The sequence below is a fragment of the Oncorhynchus keta genome, chromosome 35 (assembly GCF_023373465.1).
Source record: "Oncorhynchus keta strain PuntledgeMale-10-30-2019 chromosome 35, Oket_V2, whole genome shotgun sequence".
Taxonomy (NCBI): Eukaryota; Metazoa; Chordata; class Actinopteri; order Salmoniformes; family Salmonidae; genus Oncorhynchus; species Oncorhynchus keta.
Window position 1 is genome coordinate 65,589,028 of NC_068455.1, and position 17,500 is coordinate 65,606,527.

The 17,500-nt window shown below is 43.6% G+C and overlaps 1 protein-coding gene across 1 annotated transcript in view; it reads left to right on the top strand.

Annotated features, from left to right (window-relative positions):
• The first annotated feature begins 1,087 nt into the window (after nucleotides 1-1,087).
• LOC118368854 (lysine-specific demethylase 6B-like) overlaps nucleotides 1,088-17,500 on the top strand; it is a 253,417-nt gene continuing 237,004 nt past the window's right edge. Inside the window, exons 1-3 of the mRNA XM_052497276.1 lie at nucleotides 1,088-1,654; nucleotides 3,800-3,915; nucleotides 4,023-4,086. The gene's annotated coding sequence lies outside the window, so the exon portion shown is untranslated. The remainder of the gene's footprint in view (nucleotides 1,655-3,799; nucleotides 3,916-4,022; nucleotides 4,087-17,500) is intronic.

Below are 17,500 nucleotides of genomic sequence, written 5' to 3' on the forward strand. Positions count from 1 at the left end.
AGCGAATGGAATGGCATCCAAAACATTCTGTATTTGATATGATTCCACTTATTCTGCTCCAGCCATTACCACGAGCCTGTCCTCCCCAATTAAGGTGCCACCAACCTCCTGTGACACACAATGTGCTTAATCAAGGTAAGATAATGGACATTTGTATGCTAATACACATTTTACCAAAGTGAAGGGAGGAGCAAACAAATGAACACACACACACACACACACACACACACACACACACACACACACACACACACACACACACACACACACACACACACTGTAAAGGCGTCAACCCAAAGTTATTCACAGGAGGGGAAAAACAAGAGAGGGACTGGGGAGAAAGAGTGAAACAGAAGAAACAGTTGTGATGGAGGGGAAGGAGTGAGGGAGGCAAGGAGTGAGGGAGGCAAGGAGTGAGGGAGGCAAGGAGTGAGGGAGGCAAGGAGTGAGTGAAGGAGTGAAGGTTGATTGAGGGAATGAGAGCCTCCCTTCAGTTCAAGGCCGTATTCAGGCAGAAATGTCTCCTGAAAGAGACGTAGACTTCCTCAGGCCGTTAAGGGTCTCTTTATGTTGCTCGGCCCAGGTCTGGTGTGTGTTGTGTTCGCGGTGTGTGTGTGTGTGTGTATTACTAGTTGTTGGGGTGCTCATAGCAACATGCCATTCAAATTCAAATAGGCTTCTTCTAAGTTCTTCTGAGGCAGTGTTGTGTTGGAAAGCGTTGCCTTAGGTTGAAACAATATGCTAGTTGAAAGATAAGGAAATGATCTTCAATTGTGATGGAAACACTAATAATGTATAGTGCCTAAATAATGCATTACACTTTCTGAAGAGGGTTTGTGTTTGGATCTCGAAGGGTCAATAGGAAACAATACATTAAAAAAAGCACCTTCAACCAGTCTAGTCATTTCACATCTCTGGTATGTCTAGGAAGTCACACAGTGTGTGTTTGCCAGTGAGTACTGAGGCGCAGTTTAGGTCCAAGACTGGTTCCCCGAAAATGAACCTGCATGAAAGAGAGAGGGTAAGAAAGAGGGAGGAGGAAGAGAAGAGCATTTACATCAGAGAAGAGGGAGGGGGGGGGCTGCGTTTCAATGGATTAAGAACTGCGCAATTTCCTAATAGCCATCGCTGGGATCCTGGCGTCCTCCTAAAAATAAAAACGCGTATTTTGATTGAACATGCTTGTGGCAAACCTGTGCGCGGTGCACGCAGCTACGACGTATGTGGATTGCGATTTTGAAAAGGGATGTTCAGTTCTTAGTTCTGAGAGGGCTGAACACTCATTTTGGAGGACGATATGACTGTGCAAGATATATAATTACTGGTCGGGTTTTCGAATATGTAACAAGAAGAGTCTGATCGTAATGCCAGGCCAGTGGGTGATTCTCTAAACGCTCTAATCTCTCCCAGGCAAGGATTCCATTATGTATCTGCGTGTAGTTTCGCCCAAACCGATATTTTCAAATGCATTATGGATTTATGGAACATTATTCACCTATTACTTAATTTTGTGAACGTTTTCGGAGGGCTGCGTGGCTGAACTAACGACATTTGGGGCAAAGAAGCTACGTAGCCGTTTTTTTAAAATGTTACAGTATTTTAACAATGAGAGCAGGAACGGCACCTCCCATGAGAAATCTGCATGCACAAACAGGTAATTAGGCTACGTTGTTGCAACCCTCTATTACACACGCTGCTACAATGTAACAAGGTATATGAGAAGTTTCCTATTGGTAGCCTTCAGCCAGACGCATCTATAGGGAAAGTAGCAAACGCATTTGCATGCTTTACTTCTTCTGCCCACTGTATTTATCTTTTCACAATTAGTCATATCGAAAGGGTTTGCTCCTGATGAGGTCGAATGGGTTTACGGGAACCTAGTGGGAGTTGAGATGTGACGGGAATGCCTTCATTTGATGTGCTGCTTGATTGAGGGTTCTCCTTCTAAAACGTAATAAAAATCTTCAAGTCGCACTAAGTTGTATGTTCATCAGTAGTGTCAGGGTCAAAAATGTCGCGTCTGTGCTATTATATGAATCAATGGTTAAGTACCCGTGGCCATTGAATGAAATCTGGGCCTTCTAGTGTTCCGGGAAGGAGTGTCGCATTTTCTTTCTGAAATGTCATGTGGTGAAGTTGTGGCGGTTCGGTAGAATTTCCAGGAAAGGCGTTTGAATTGTTTTCCATAGAGAAAGATAGAGGACTGATCTTTGTATATGTGCCATTATAATGTCTGTGACAGCATAGCCAGCGTCATTGAGGCTATCTCCATTTTAAAGTAATCAATTTGCTTCTTCCTCATTGGCTGGTTGCTCCAAACTCATAAGTTAAAATCTACGTTATCTGGGAGGGCATAAAGCAACAATGCTCCCAGCGCATAGAAATCTCAACCAAGTTGACTACTTTAAAATGGTGAAAGCCCTCAATTGCAAGAGATATATTATACGTGATGAGTCCTCTATCTATCTCTATGATTTTTTTAATGTAATTTTTTTCTCCTTTCGCTTTCTCTGCTGGTCCATTTTGGTAACCACTGTTTTATCCCCACTAGAGGGCGCCACAGGTCTATATATTGTTTTATTTGTATTTTACCTTTATTTAAGGGGGCAAGTCAGTTAAGAACAAATTCTTATTTACAATGACGGCCTGGGCCAATTGTGTTCCTCCCTTTGGGATGCCCAATCACGGCCGATTGTGATACAGCCTGGAATTGAACCAGGGTCTGTGGTGACGCATCTAGCACTGAGATGCAGTGCCTTAGACCGCTGCACCACTCTGGAGCAAAGATGGACTAAAATGTAGCCCCATCTTTTCGGGAGTGAAGTTGACAATCAGAGTTCACATTTTTAAAGTTTTATCTTGACAAGGTTATGTGAAGGAAGGGTAAGTTAGGCTTGACCTTAATTGGGAAAAACTCCACCCGAAGTGTGTATTTGAAGTTAAAAAGTTTTGAAACTGCAGTAAATGTGCAGCAACTGCGGTCGACTGTGGTATTTTGGATGCAGTAATTGCAGAAGGATTGCAGTGTACTTCCGTTACACTGCAAAATTACTGCAGTAAAAAAAAACAGTTATTTTGGATGCATATGCAGTTCACGATCACACCGACAGAGCTATTGCATTTTGGTACACAAGAAGTGCATTCATTTCCAATGGAACGCTGCGTTTGCCTTGCGGCGTTGCGTTGCAGAGGCTGTTGCAGTGCGTTCTGGGCTGTGCACACGTTGGATACGTTGGAACCTATGCCTCAAACTATATGTGTAGACGGCTTGACCGAAATGGTAGCGGAAGGTGAACGTTTAACTTTAGCTGCAGACACATCCTGAAAGATGCTGTGTTCTGTTTTGCACATCATGTGTTATACTGCAGTCTGAACTGCAATCTTTTTTCATTCAGGGATAGATTGACACTTTACTCATTGAGTAATGAGTTCCCCGGGAGTGAATTGTTCTCAGCTTATAACTACATGTATCGCGCAACAACAACAACGAATGTGTGTGAAAACATGGATCAAGCTATTGCAGTCAAACGTCTAGTCGGGGAACAAATGTCAAAATGCAATACAATTTGAAATCCCCTAGAGGCTGACACACGCTCAGACAAAGCACGGTGTCGTAACATGTTCAGGATGAGCTCGTTAATCTATAACAACAACTGAACGTGATACCTATTATCCCTAATGGTCTCGTAAGCTCCAGGATTGCTCCTCAGACAGACTACGTGAGTCCTGGCTTGTCGCGCCAGGCCTCTAGGCTCTTCTGCCGTAATGTCAGTCCATTAACATGCTTCTGTATTCACAGCATGGAGACCTACCGTGGCACAGCCTCGGTATGCTGCCAGCCTGGTGTCACCTGAACGGTCATTAGAGATGTGAACCTGCAGTTGGCATCATGGTCAAGGCTTTGCAGCAACAGCGGTGAGACATTCAAAATGGAGTGTGTGGAATCCTGCCTTGTGATATCATGCTTTTACATTTGATAAAGGAGCACTTTGATTTGAGAGCGTTCTTCATTGCATTGACAGGAAGCTTTCACGTTGCCCTCCTGCAGGGCGGCAGTCTGGTCGGCGGGAGCGTGCAGTTGTCCAGGTAAGGACGTGTGTCTGTGTGGATGTCTATGCATTTATACATACAGTATGCCGGTGCTGTGCATCTGTATTTGTGTTTGCCGGTGTATGTCTGTGTGTTTGTCTGTATGTTTGTGTTTGTGTGTTTGTATGTGCCTGTCTCTGTGTTTTGCGTTTGATTGCACAGTTCCAGTGGTGAGATCCCTAGCTCTCTCCCTTCACTGTCTGTCTGTCACTGAGAGGATCACAGCTCCAGTGGTGAGGTCCCTAGCTCTCTCCCTTCACTGTCTGTCTGTCACTGAGAGGATCACAGCTCCAGTGGTGAGGTCCCTAGCTCTCTCCCTTCACTGTCTGTCTGTCACTGAGAGGATCACAGCTCCAGTGGTGAGGTCCCTAGCTCTCTCCCTTCACTGTCTGTCTGTCACTGAGAGGATCACAGCTCCAGTGGTGAGGTCCCTAGCTCTCTCCCTTCACTGTCTGTCTGTCACTGAGAGGATCACAGCTCCAGTGGTGAGGTCCCTAGCTCTCTCCCTTCACTGTCTGTCTGTCACTGAGAGGATCACAGCTCCAGTGGTGAGGTCCCTAGCTCTCTCCCTTCACTGTCTGTCTGTCACTGAGAGGATCACAGCTCGATGGTTTAATGGCCGGAAATGTTAAGAGGGATGATGGATGGAAGAAAGAGAAGAGAGAGAGAGAGCTATAATGTGTTTTCTGGATTCTCCTCCCTCATTCACAGCTGTTGTTCTCTGCTGTGACTGGGCGGTCTTGTGTGTTCTGGTTTTGGCTTGCTCCCACTGTAACAATTTTGTAAATGTCTTAAATATCTCTTGACGCCTTCAAAGGGAATCCAGTTGTGTGTAGTCTCTCTCTCTCTCGCCCCCCTCTCTCTCTCTATATATATATATATATATATATATACACACACACACACACACACACACACACACACACACACACACACACACACACACACACACACACACACACACACATGTATATATATATATATATATATATATACAAACCCACCCCTGTCCCCCCTCTCGCCAGGACCCCACAGAGTCACACCTGGGTCTCTCAGTCATTCAGCTTCTCTCAGCTTTATTACATTACCACTGGCCATGAGTCTGATCCAGCGCACACTGCCTGCCTGCCAAACAAGGTATGGGGGTAGAGTCATGTCCATAGTGAGAAGTGTTGGAGTGATGATACAGAAAGTGTTATTGATGTCTTGCTGTATTGTTGTTGAATATCTCACTTTCCTTTTCCTTCTTACTGTTTCCTGGCGCTGTAATAGTTTGATGAAATACTAAATGATACCAGTAGATTCGCTATTACTGTGTGTGTGTGTGTGTGTGTGTGTGTGTGTGTGTGTGTGTGTGTGTGTGTGTGTGTGTGTGTGTGTGTGTGTGTGTGTGTGTGTGTGTGTGTGTGTGTGTGTGTGTGTGTGTGTGTGTGTGTGTGTGTGTGTGTGTGTGTGTGTGTGTGTGTGTGTGTGTGTGTGAATGTTACAGGCCTGTTTCTGGTAAATCCAGACCATATTCCATCAGAGAGCTGAGTGCTGGCTTCAATCACCATGACAACCCTGTCCATCAACAACTATCACAGACACACAGACTGCAGAGACTGTCTGTCTCAGACGTCTGCATAGTCACCTTCACTCTCTCTCCTCGATCTCTTCTCTCTCTCCTCTGTCACTTTTTCTCTGTCCTATTTTACCAACCTTCCTCGTGGTCTTTGTTTGAATGACTGTGGATAATGTAGGACCATGAATCCTTAACCAGACTGGAGGATACAGACAGAGAGAGACAGATAGAGAGAGCTCTCGCACGCCTCTTCGTGGAGAGAGGGAACAGAGCGTCACACTGAGGGAGGAGAGGAAGGAGAGAGGGCAACAGAGAAGGAGATGACTTCATCCACTGTGCCCACTTGCTGAAGACATGGGCACGCCGCGGGTGATGGGATCAGCTACATTAATGGGAGACAGTAAAGAGAGAGAAGGAGTAAAGAGAGAGAGAGTAAAGAAAGAAAATGAAAAAACAGTGAGAGAGAGGAGTATACATATATCTGCTCGGTGATTGGCACGGTGGCATAACTAGCGACATCCTCCCTGGCACCCCTGTGCCTCACTCTGAAACACTCAGACCTATTTTTACACCAACTGTTACTTCAGTTTAAACATGCTGTTTGTGTGTGTGTGTGTGTGTGTGTGTGTGTGCACCTGTGTAAAATACCTTTCCCATGTTGTGAGAGGCCCCTGGTAAGATCCGAGATGGTGTCTGATAAGTGTGTGTCTTCCTGTGTGGTGATGTGTGTATGTGTAGAGAGCAGTGGGGCAAGAGAGGAGAGGAGGACACAGGTGTGTCAACACTACAACTCTATAGGGGGCTAGTGAGGGGTGAAAAGAGGCAGAAGCTGATTAGTTAGTTAGTTACATGTCTTGGTAAGAGATCGGGGTGTTGCTGAACAATGTTTTGTGTTCAGGGATAGAGATCTTCAAGGTGCTACACCAGGGTTTCTGTTATGAAAATGTGGCGCTGGACATTTGACCGGCAGCATTTTAATTTAATTTACCGGACATTTGAGAAATGTACCAGACCCATATGCATTGGGTGTGAAACCTGATTAGAGAGTCTAACTCAATGTGTTCAGATTGACAGAAATCACATTTAGATGATGCTAATTCATCTTAACAGAATATGCATGTCGAGGATGCAAGGATGTGTGTTCTGACCGCACACTTTGAAGATACTAGAATAACTGTCCCCATTGACTTTTCCCTCAGCCAACAAGACCAGTAACGAGCAGCAAAATCGCTAGCCATTGCATAGACTGAGCGTGAGTTTTCAAGTTTGGGGAAACAAATTTCCCCCATAAAAATGCACCTTTATAAGAAAACATTCCATGCAACATCGCATTTGCAGACTTATGTAAGATAGCTTACTATTTGTGATGTGATCAGTAGACTGGCTAGTCATAATTTATGCGAATAATATGTTTAAATCACTGTTCACAAAAAATACTGTTCAATGCATGGCTGAGCGTGTGTAGTGTAGAGGACTGGGCTATAGGCACGGGAAAAGCACATTTCATGCAATTCTACCACACTTTAAATGACTGGAGACATTAGTGTTGTCCATATAATAGGCCTATGAGAAAGGGAGACACAAATAGAATATGACGTCCATCTAACGGAGGAAATTACTGTCCAAAAACGAACTTTTAAGTGGCACTGACCCAGCAATGACAAAAAGTGAATATGCGCAGGGCGCATTCACTGGGGATATGGCCGCTGGTCTCTGCTGGTGCCAGTAAGCTAGGCTATAGGCCTTCTGTTGTTCGCTCAATTCATTTGAGGATTTTGCTAAATAAAAGGCAGATTAGAGTCTTTTCAGTATCTACTCTTTACAGCAATAGCCATTTGCTCTCCAAACGATGTTTTCCTGCGATAGAATTGAGAAATATTGCAATATGCCAGGCTGTGTCTTTCTACTTTTCACTGACAGTTACAACTCAACAATAATCTATTTGGTATTTGCAGCGAGCGCTGCCCACTTCGCGCACGGTGCCTTTCATTCTGACTGTAGGCAATGCGATTTAAATCAATCCACAACTGATTTATTTTTAAGGGGAAGCTAACGAACCTCTGTGGCCAAGTCATGCTTTAGTAGCCTATTTAGAATGATTGTATTTATTTCTGTATAGACAGTGTAGGCTAATTAGGCTATCAATTTACTTAGTGAAAGTTTAGCTTCCCCTCGCCTTATGGATGTGTCGCCTATGAGCCTATGTCAATCTACTATCTCCCATAGTAGAAAAGGTTCCCCTTTTATATTGGTCCGCTTGTCGAGAAGGAAATAGCCCAAACGGACTCTGGGACAGTAGTGGGAAGATCTATCCCAAATTCATACAACCAGTAGGCCTAAGCTACATAGTAAAATGCTGCATTATGCAAATTAACCTATAGCCCAATAAGCATGACCGGTCAAATGTACAGTATGTCCATCAACTGGTATTTCCATCAATGAATAGGCTAAAAAGCATTATTTCACAATGTCTTTTTTTCTCTCCGACAATTGGCTGGTGCCAATTTGATTTATCATCGTTTCTACGTTTTTTAACATCCAAAAGCCAGCTATTACTGGCCAACGCAGAACCTGATACACACGCATAGAAACATGCTGTACTAATGAATATATAGTGTTACTTACTCAACACACATTCACACATAGGATGTTTTAGAATTTTTGTTTTGTTTTTTCAAAAAATGTCCATAATATTGTATATCTGCAGTAATAGTGGGATAATAGTATTTCACAGTATTTGTTACCCATCAGTATTGTGATTTGGTGTGATATTCACCTATAGATTGTTACCGCCTGAGATACATCTGTTGTCAAAATGGGAAAGCTGTTTTGGGTCAAGCGGCCAATGTAGAAATCGCTCTGTCATTTCCTGTTGCAAAAATTCTACACTGTTCACTCAATTTCAGTCTATGTAAGAAAACAAACACTGAATAGTGTAGGGAATCATTGTACCCGAGCCACTGCCTGTTCACCCCGCTATCATCCAGAAGGTGAGGTCAGTACAGGTGCATCAAAGCATTGACCGAGAGACTGGAAAAACAGCTTCTATCTCAAGGCCATCAGACTGTTAAACAGCCATCACTAACACAGAGAGGCTGCTGCCTACATACAGACTTGAAATCATTGTCCATTTTAATAAATGGATCACTAGTCACTTTAATAATGCCACTTTAATAATGTTTCCATATCTTGCATTACTCATCTCATATGTTTATAGTGTATTTTATACCATCTATTGCATCTTAGCCTATGCCACCCTGTCGTTGCTCATCCATATATTGATATGTATGTATTCCTACTCCATTCCTTTACTTAAATGTGTGTATAAGGTAGTTGTTGGGAAATTGTTAGATTACTTGTTAGATATTACTGCACTGTCGGAAGTAGAAGCACCAAGCATTTCGCTGCATCTGCATCTGCATCTGCTAACCATGTGTATGTGACCAATAAAATGAGATTCGATCAGATTGTTTGATTTAGAGATAAATTATAACATGGAATGGGGGGGGGGGGTTGTGATCAAATCGTCTGTCAGTATTTTATTGAATGTTAATGGACATTTCATTCAGCTCAAGAACCCCAAATCTTTCCCTTCTTTAAAAATCCACCCCAAAATCTCTGTTGTTCTCTTCTTCCCCCTCTCTCCTCCCAACTTGACCCTCTCTGTTCCCTTCCCCCTTTTTCCCTGGCTCCTGTTCTGGCTTTCTGATCTCATGTTACCCCCGTACACCCTCCTCTATACCCCGTTCCCCCTCCCTCGCCTTCCATTCCCCCAGGGCAGGCTTACAGCTTCCAGGGCTTTGTGCCGTCTCCCCCTCCTCCCCCTCCTCCCCCCTGCCTTTGTGTGAAAGGGGCCAGAGAGGGGAAAAGAGGGAGTAGAGGAGGAGGAAGGGGAGGAGGTTTAAAGAAGGAGAGAAGATGGAGAGAGGAGAGGGCCCTGTGGATACGGTGTATAGGAAACAATAGACCCTGCTTTATCTTATTACTATGAGTTGTGGTTATAGTCTGCAAATACAATCTGTTTCTATTCTGGATATTGTTATCGTAATATCATAAAATAACATATTTGTAAGCATACAACATATTTTGTTGTTTATATTTTGTCATTCCATCTAAATCACTAGCTACTTGAAAGTAAACAGTCTTGATAAATCTGTGTTGTAAGTAATGCAATCTGTTTTCCAGCGACACACACATTGTAGAAGCCTTGTTGTCTGGTAATGATCTCACAAAATGGGGTCTGTCCAAAGACACACACACAGTCACACACATACAGAACTGACCCTGTACATGGTATGTTTGCTTACTTTATTGTGTTCCTCTTTTTATACCTTGTGTGCTGTTGTTCTACCTTGTTATTTCTAGTATTACATTGTTATTGATTACTGCATTGTTGGGTTTGGAGCTGGCAAGAAAGGCATTTCACTGTACTTGTGCACGGGACATTAAAAACTTAACTTGAAACCACAAACTGACAGAAGTAGACATTAGCCAGATACCTGTTTAGTAGATGCATCACAGTCAATCTTCCCCTCACACAAACACAATACCCAGCCCCTGGCCCCCAGGGAGAGAGAACTCATTAACCCCCGGGCAGGTTCTAGGCAGTGGAGCGCTGCAGGCCGGAAGGTGTAGTTGCAGGGTGTGGCCATAGGGGGTGATGTGGAGCATGACCCTGTGGATGTCAGTCGACAGCCAAAGCCGACTAATCAGCGTCTTCGAGAGGCTCAGGTTCAAAAAGGGTTTGGGCTCAATAGACAAAACATGGCCTCTGGGTGCCGAGTGAGTGAGTGAGTGAGTGAGTGAGTGAGTGAGTGAGTGAGTGAGTGAGTGAGTGAGTGAGTGATTATGTAATGCCTTATCAAGTTTACCTACCAGATTGGAAAAATGTGATGTGTTATTGTGTAGAAAGACATTACTTTGCCATTTAAATACTGGAAATGAATGAATTCAGTGTTTTGGTAGCCCTTTACACTTGTACCTGTATCCGGGTTGAAAATGGCAGATTTGGGCACTGATAAGTGCCTAAATTGAAGCGTAGTAACAGTAACATGCTATGCTATGCCGGCTCTGCGCTTCACAGAACTGACAGACATTCTGAACTTGAGCACCATGCGCAACAGCAAGTTGCCCCCATCACTCCCGGTAATTGGCCAACTTAAGTAAATTGTTTGTTGTCTGAGTGAGGGAAATGCTGTAAATTAAGATGACTCAGTGTATTTTGAACAATGAGATGTTGTGGATTATAATAAATACCGCTTTGATGTCATACAAGCAACACATACACCCTCCAAATCATAAAACTCATGTCAGATACAGTGTCAATTTTCTCCCCAATTTGGTAGTTACTGTCTTGTCTCATTGCTGCAACTCCCGTACGGACTCGGGAGAGGCGAAGGTCGAGAGCCGTGCATCCTTCGCACTGCTTCTTGACACATTGCACGCTTAACACGGACGCCAGCTGCACCAATGTGTCGGAGGAAACACCGTACACCTGGCGACCATGTCAGCGTGCGTTGCGCCCGGCCCGCCACAGGAGTCGCTAGAGCACGATGGGACAAGAACATCCCGGCCCGCCACAGGAGTCGATAGAGCACGATGGGACAAGAACATCCCGGCCCGCCACAGGAGTCTCTAGAGCCCGATGGGACAAGAACATCCCGGCCCGCCACAGGAGTCGCTAGAGCACGATGGGACAAGAACATCCCGGCCCGCCACAGGAGTCGCTAGAGCACGATGGAACAAGAACATCCCGGCCCGCCACAGGAGTCGCTAGAGCACGATGGGACAAGAACATCCCGGCCCGCCACAGGAGTCGCTAGAGCACGATGGGACAAGAACATCCCGGCCCGCCACAGGAGTCTCTAGAGCCCGATGGGACAAGAACATCCCGGCCCGCCACAGGAGTCGCTAGAGCACGATGGGACAAGAACATCCCGGCCCGCCACAGGAGTCGCTAGAGCACGATGGAACAAGAACATCCCGGCCCGCCACAGGAGTCGCTAGAGCACGATGGGACAAGAACATCGCGGCCCGCCACAGGAGTCGTTAGAGCACGATGGGACAAGAACATCCCGACCCGCCACAGGAGTCGCTAGAGCACGATGGGACGAGAACATCCCGGCCCAGCCAAACCCTCCTCCTCAAACCCTCCGCCAGTTGTGAGTCGCCTCATGGTTCTCCCGGTCGTGGCCAGCTGCGACACAGCCCGGTATCAAATCAGAATCTGTAGTAAAGCAGCTAGCACTGCAACTCAGTGCCTTAACCTCTTGCTCCTACCTGACACGCAGGCGTCCCATCTAGACATCTGGAAATGCAAATGCGCTACGCTAAATGCTAATAGTACTAGTTAAAACTCAAACGTTCATTAAAATACACATGCAGGGTATTGTATTAAAACTACACTCGTTGTGAATCCAGGCAACAAGTCAGATTTTTAAAATGCTTTTCGGCGAAAGCATGAGAAGCTATTATCTGATAGCATGTAACACCCCAAAAGACCCGCAGGGGACGTAAACAAAATAATTAGCATAGTCGTCGCTACACAAACCGCACAAATAAAATATAAAACATTCATTACCTTTGACCATCTTCTTTGTTGGCACTCCTAGATGTCGCATAATCACTATTGGGTCTTTTTTTGCGATTAAATCGGTCCATATATAGCCTAGATATCGATCTATGAAGACTGTGTGATAAACGAAAAAAAATAGCGTCTTATAACGTAACGTCATTTTTTTAAATGAAAAAAGTCGACGATAAACTTTCACAAAACACTTCGAAATACTTTTGTAATGCAACTTTAGGTATTAGTACACGTTAATAAGCGATCAAATTGATCACGAGGCGATGTATATTCTTTAGCTGTCCGTCTGGAAATAATGTCCGGGTAAATCTCAACCAAAATATCCGGTCGGAGACCTGAACAAATGGCTTGTCTCTTCTTCGTTTGACCAAGAAACAAAGCCTAGGCAAATGACAAGACTGTTGACATCGTGTGGAAGCTGTAGGTATTGCAACCTCAGCCCCATTTAATGTGGTTCGCCTTTATCAATGGGTTGAAGTGGCGGATGGATATATATTTCCATTTTCAGTGATCAGATTTTCCTGCGCTTTTCGATGAAACGCACGTTCTGTTATAGTCACAGCCGTGATTTAACCAGTTTTATAAACGTCTGAGTGTTTTCTATCCACACATACTAATCATATGCATATACTATATTCCTGGCATGAGCAGCAGGGCGCTGAAATGTTGCGCGATTTTTAACAGAATGTTCGAAAAAGTAGGGGGTAGGAGTAACAGGTTAAACCGCTCTGCCACTCGGGAGGCCCATGATCACAATGTTTGATGTAGAGTTACAAGATGACTTGTGGTCATACCCTGGGTTGTTCTGAATAGAAGGAGCCTGTGTTTGTTTATTGTGTTTGGTTATTATTCATCAGCTGCCCCCACATCTGATTTATCTCTTGACTCTTCTCCATGCGCACCAAAATTACAATGAATCTCTTTCTCTGAATTGCCCTGTGAAAGCTGAACACTGTAAGATCGTAGTTTGACAAATTAGCTAGTCGTGTTGGCAATAGCGTAAGCTTTCAAATCATGCCCACCTGACCCAGATTTGGATTTATAATGGACCGTTTTTGGATTGCGCAAACAACATGGTGGTGTGGTGGGGATGCAGGGTTGTGTTCCAAACGAACAACTACAAGTGTGCTGCTTTAAATCCTCAACGGCACAGCTAGGAGAGAAAAAATTAAAATACCTTATAGCTGAATACTCTTCTTTGAGTCATGAAAGTGCCTTGAAATTGCTTAGGAAATGTGCACACTTTTGAGAGGTGTTCCCTTTCAATTGCTACCATGGTTGTGTAAATGAGTTTCACGTTTCTTCTGTAAGAAACATTTCAGTTTAGCCCATATAGGCCAAAGTGTAAAGGCTCGGACTCGGTTTACAAATGATGTTTGAGGTGCTAAGTACTCTCAGCCAGCAAACGCTATTGGTGTGTCAGCCCTATATGATAAGTAAGGGAACGTTAAACCTTTTTGAACATTTAACCTGTCTTCCCTTGAAATTTAAAGTATTATATACAGTTTTACTGCAAGAAATGAATTGAAGGATGTTTGTTCTTCAAATAATGTATTTTATTACATTTACATTTACATTTACATTTACATTTAAGTCATTTAGCAGACGCTCTTATCCAGAGCGACTTACAAATTGGTGCATTCACCTTATGACATCCAGTGGAACAGCCACTTTACAATAGTGCATCTAAATATTTTAAGGGGGTGAGAAAGATTACTTTATCCTATCCTAGGTATTCCTTAAAGAGGTGGGGTTTCAGGTGTCTCCGGAAGGTGGTGATTGACTCCGCTGTCCTGGCGTCGTGAGGGAGTGTGTTCCACAATTGGGGAGCCAGAGCAGCGAACAGTTTTGACTGGGCAAAACTATTAAACTATTATTAAAACGTACTTAGTAAATAGCCCACATTATAAGTTGAATAACACAAATAAAAGGGTTGTGTCAGTCTTGAGTATTATAGCGTTCTGATTTGACATTATTATCATTAGTTAGGGCCCTACGAAGTCAGTAAAAATGTTTGCCTTATTCCGTTTTGTTCTTTCTCAAATTCCGTTTTCTCCGTTGAGTTTTTCTACGTTTCTGTTTTACCTATTTTTTTTCAGGTTTTCACTCTCAAAATCTAAATTTTTATCATTAGTTAGGGCCCTGGAAAACAGCAACATTGGCTATCCACAACAATGCTTAAACCACATCAGGAGACCACTTTTGACGCCTGGGAAAAATCGGGAGAAAACTTTCAGGTTAGCATAGGCTACTTTCTTGTAGTTAACACTTAATTGAGAAGGTTTTTGGGAAAGCCTTTCCATCTACTGGAAGCCTGTTTTCATTAGCATTATTGCTAACGGCTACACAAACGGCAGAAATCCATCTAGCACATTGGCATCAATGAAACAACGGAGCCCCATTCATTTTCAATGTGGGCGGGGGACTGTTGGGCGATGCGAGCATGAACAGGGCTGTACCAAAGTTTGGGTAAGATGAACATTTGACGCATACCCTGCGACATCGCGTTGCTAGGGACCAAACGAAGCTCACTATGGTTTCCAGACCCGACTGGATTGGCTGTTGATACTATCTAGCCTGCTTGCTAGAACCAACATGAGGGTGAATCTAGCATTGCTACCCGAATGTACAGTTCAAAAGTGGTAAACGCCACACACACACAGACGGCCATTCTCGTTGCCCCTTCAGAAAGTTGCAGGAAATATGAATCAATTATGTATTCTGTTAATGTTTTATAATAAACTTTGGAAAATGAATACATTTAGTTGATTCCCTACTAAGGTCAATACCTGTTTTTATATTGTTGAATACAGTTTTAATGCCTGGGTTCTGTGAGGGCCCTAGTTATCATATTTGGACCAGAATGAGTTTTGTTCCTGCAGAGATGATTCACCATCTTCATAAAATATTTTCATAATTTATCTACAGATAATCTCCAAAAAGCCTTCCAGAAGCCTATGCGAATTAGGGAGCCAAAAGAACGTCTCTCTCACCGAAGCGATTCGATGACTGAAGAGTCACAAGAGTCACTCACTTTATTGTCACTGTCTGTGGTAAGCCCCAACATCCTCGGAAAGGAAACCTAGGACATCATTTGGTTTACTTGTCCCAATGCAATACCATGGACATACACTGAATATGGCAAACATTAGGAACACCTTGATACACACGGGCTTCACTTGTAAACTGGGGGGGGGGGGTTAACGAAGAGGCCACTCAAATTAATTTTTGATTGCTTTTATTTGTAAAAATTGACAATTATTTTTAATGCCAAGAGAGTTACCAGTTCCGGAACGAAACAGTCCACAACGGAACGGTAAAGGATCCTGTTCCGGCAGGATCCGGCTCAAATGAAGCACTCCACACCGGAAACTGTTGAGCGTGAAAAACCCAGCAGCGTTGTAGTTCTTGACTCAAACCGGTGTGCCTGGCACTTACTACCATACCCCGTCCAAAGACACTTAAATCTTTTGTCTTGTCCATTCACCCTCTGAACAACACACACACAATCTATGTCTCAATTGTCTCAAGGCTTAAAAATCCTTATTTAACCCTGTCTCCTCTCTTTCATCTACACTGATTGAAGTGGATTTAACAAGTGACATCAATAAGGGATCATAGCTTTCACCTGGATTCACCTGGTCAGTCTGTCATGGAAAGAGCAGGTGTTCTTAATGTTTTGTGCACTCAGTGTATCACCAGGCTGCATGATTTATGAATGGCAAAGGGATATAGGGGATTGACTTTATTCAGTCAGTTCGACACCTTTTATAAACAAGTTGTCATTCAATGCACAGTAAATAGCCAACTATGCTCCACAACTGCGTGGCTGGCTATGTGAAACACGTCAAATAAAGTCAATGAATGTGCCAGAAAGCCTAGTTATTGTTAAGTCATGGATTTCAACTCATCATTACCACTTACATTACATGGGATGAGCAAATTCATACCCTCCTCTGTGTAAAGAGATTTGACTGCAGCCAACCACAGCGCACACAAATTGTACCGGGCGGTGGGACACACAGCAGACTGTGGTTCCTGGTCATCGCTCTCAGTGGCGGTTCTATCTTGTATGCCCCCAAAAAAAAAGCACCATTCTGCACTAACTGTTATTTTTATTCAGACATTTGGAACAACACAAATAAATAATCATAACATTTAAAACAAAATAAACATAAAAATATATACAAAAACAATACTCATAAATATATTTTTTTTAAAGTAACAAAGACGAATATATATATATTTATTTTGTTAATTTGGCACTTTGGCATTAGTATATTACCCATCCCCCAACATTGTTGACCAAGAGTCAAGACTACATTACCCATCCCCCAACATTGTTGACCAAGAGTCAAGACGACATTACCCATCCCCCAACATTGTCGACCAATAGTCAAGACTACATTACCCATCCCCCAACACTGTCAACCAAGACTCAAGACTACATTACCCATCCCCCAACATTGTCGACCAATAGTCAAGACTACATTACCCATCCCCAACACTGTCAACCAAGACTCAAGACTACATTACCCATCCCCCAACATTGTTGACCAATAGTCAAGACTACATTACCCATCCTCCAACACTGTCAACCAAGACTCAAGACTACATTACCCATCCCCCAACATTGTTGACCAATAGTCAAGACTACATTACCCATCCTCCAACACTGTCAACCAAGAGTCAAGATTAAGAGTCAAGAGTCAAGACTAAACCAATCCACCTTGGTGGTGTGTAGACTGGTTTATATTATTCTTTACGATTTCACACAAACCAGAAACAAATGCAGCATGTCTGTGAAACTATATATTCACAGTATTATGAATGAATTGTGGTTTATTTGGTAACATCTCGTAGTGTGACTGATTTGACTAATTAAATTAGTACTGTACAAAGTTAGAGGTAAGCTATTTGATAGATTCCCCCGCTCCCCCTACCTCAGGCTTCCAGTGGGGACACGTGAAGTCAACCTACTCCCCGCCCACCTCACCATCTCGTACTTCTGAGTGGGAGACCTTCCCAGGTAGTAGCCTGCCTAGCTCACAAACTAGAATCAGGGCTCCCACTCCGACAAGGTTAATTGACCCAAAGTCCCACACGGTGACATGATATCATTGACGTGACGTGCAAATGAGCGATAGAAAACCGTGCAAATCATGGCCTATACCTAAATCCACCACTGAGCCTATCCTATCAATAGATCTCTAGAAGATACAGATCTTTCATACAAGCGGGAGAGGGCCCCACGGACTAGCAAA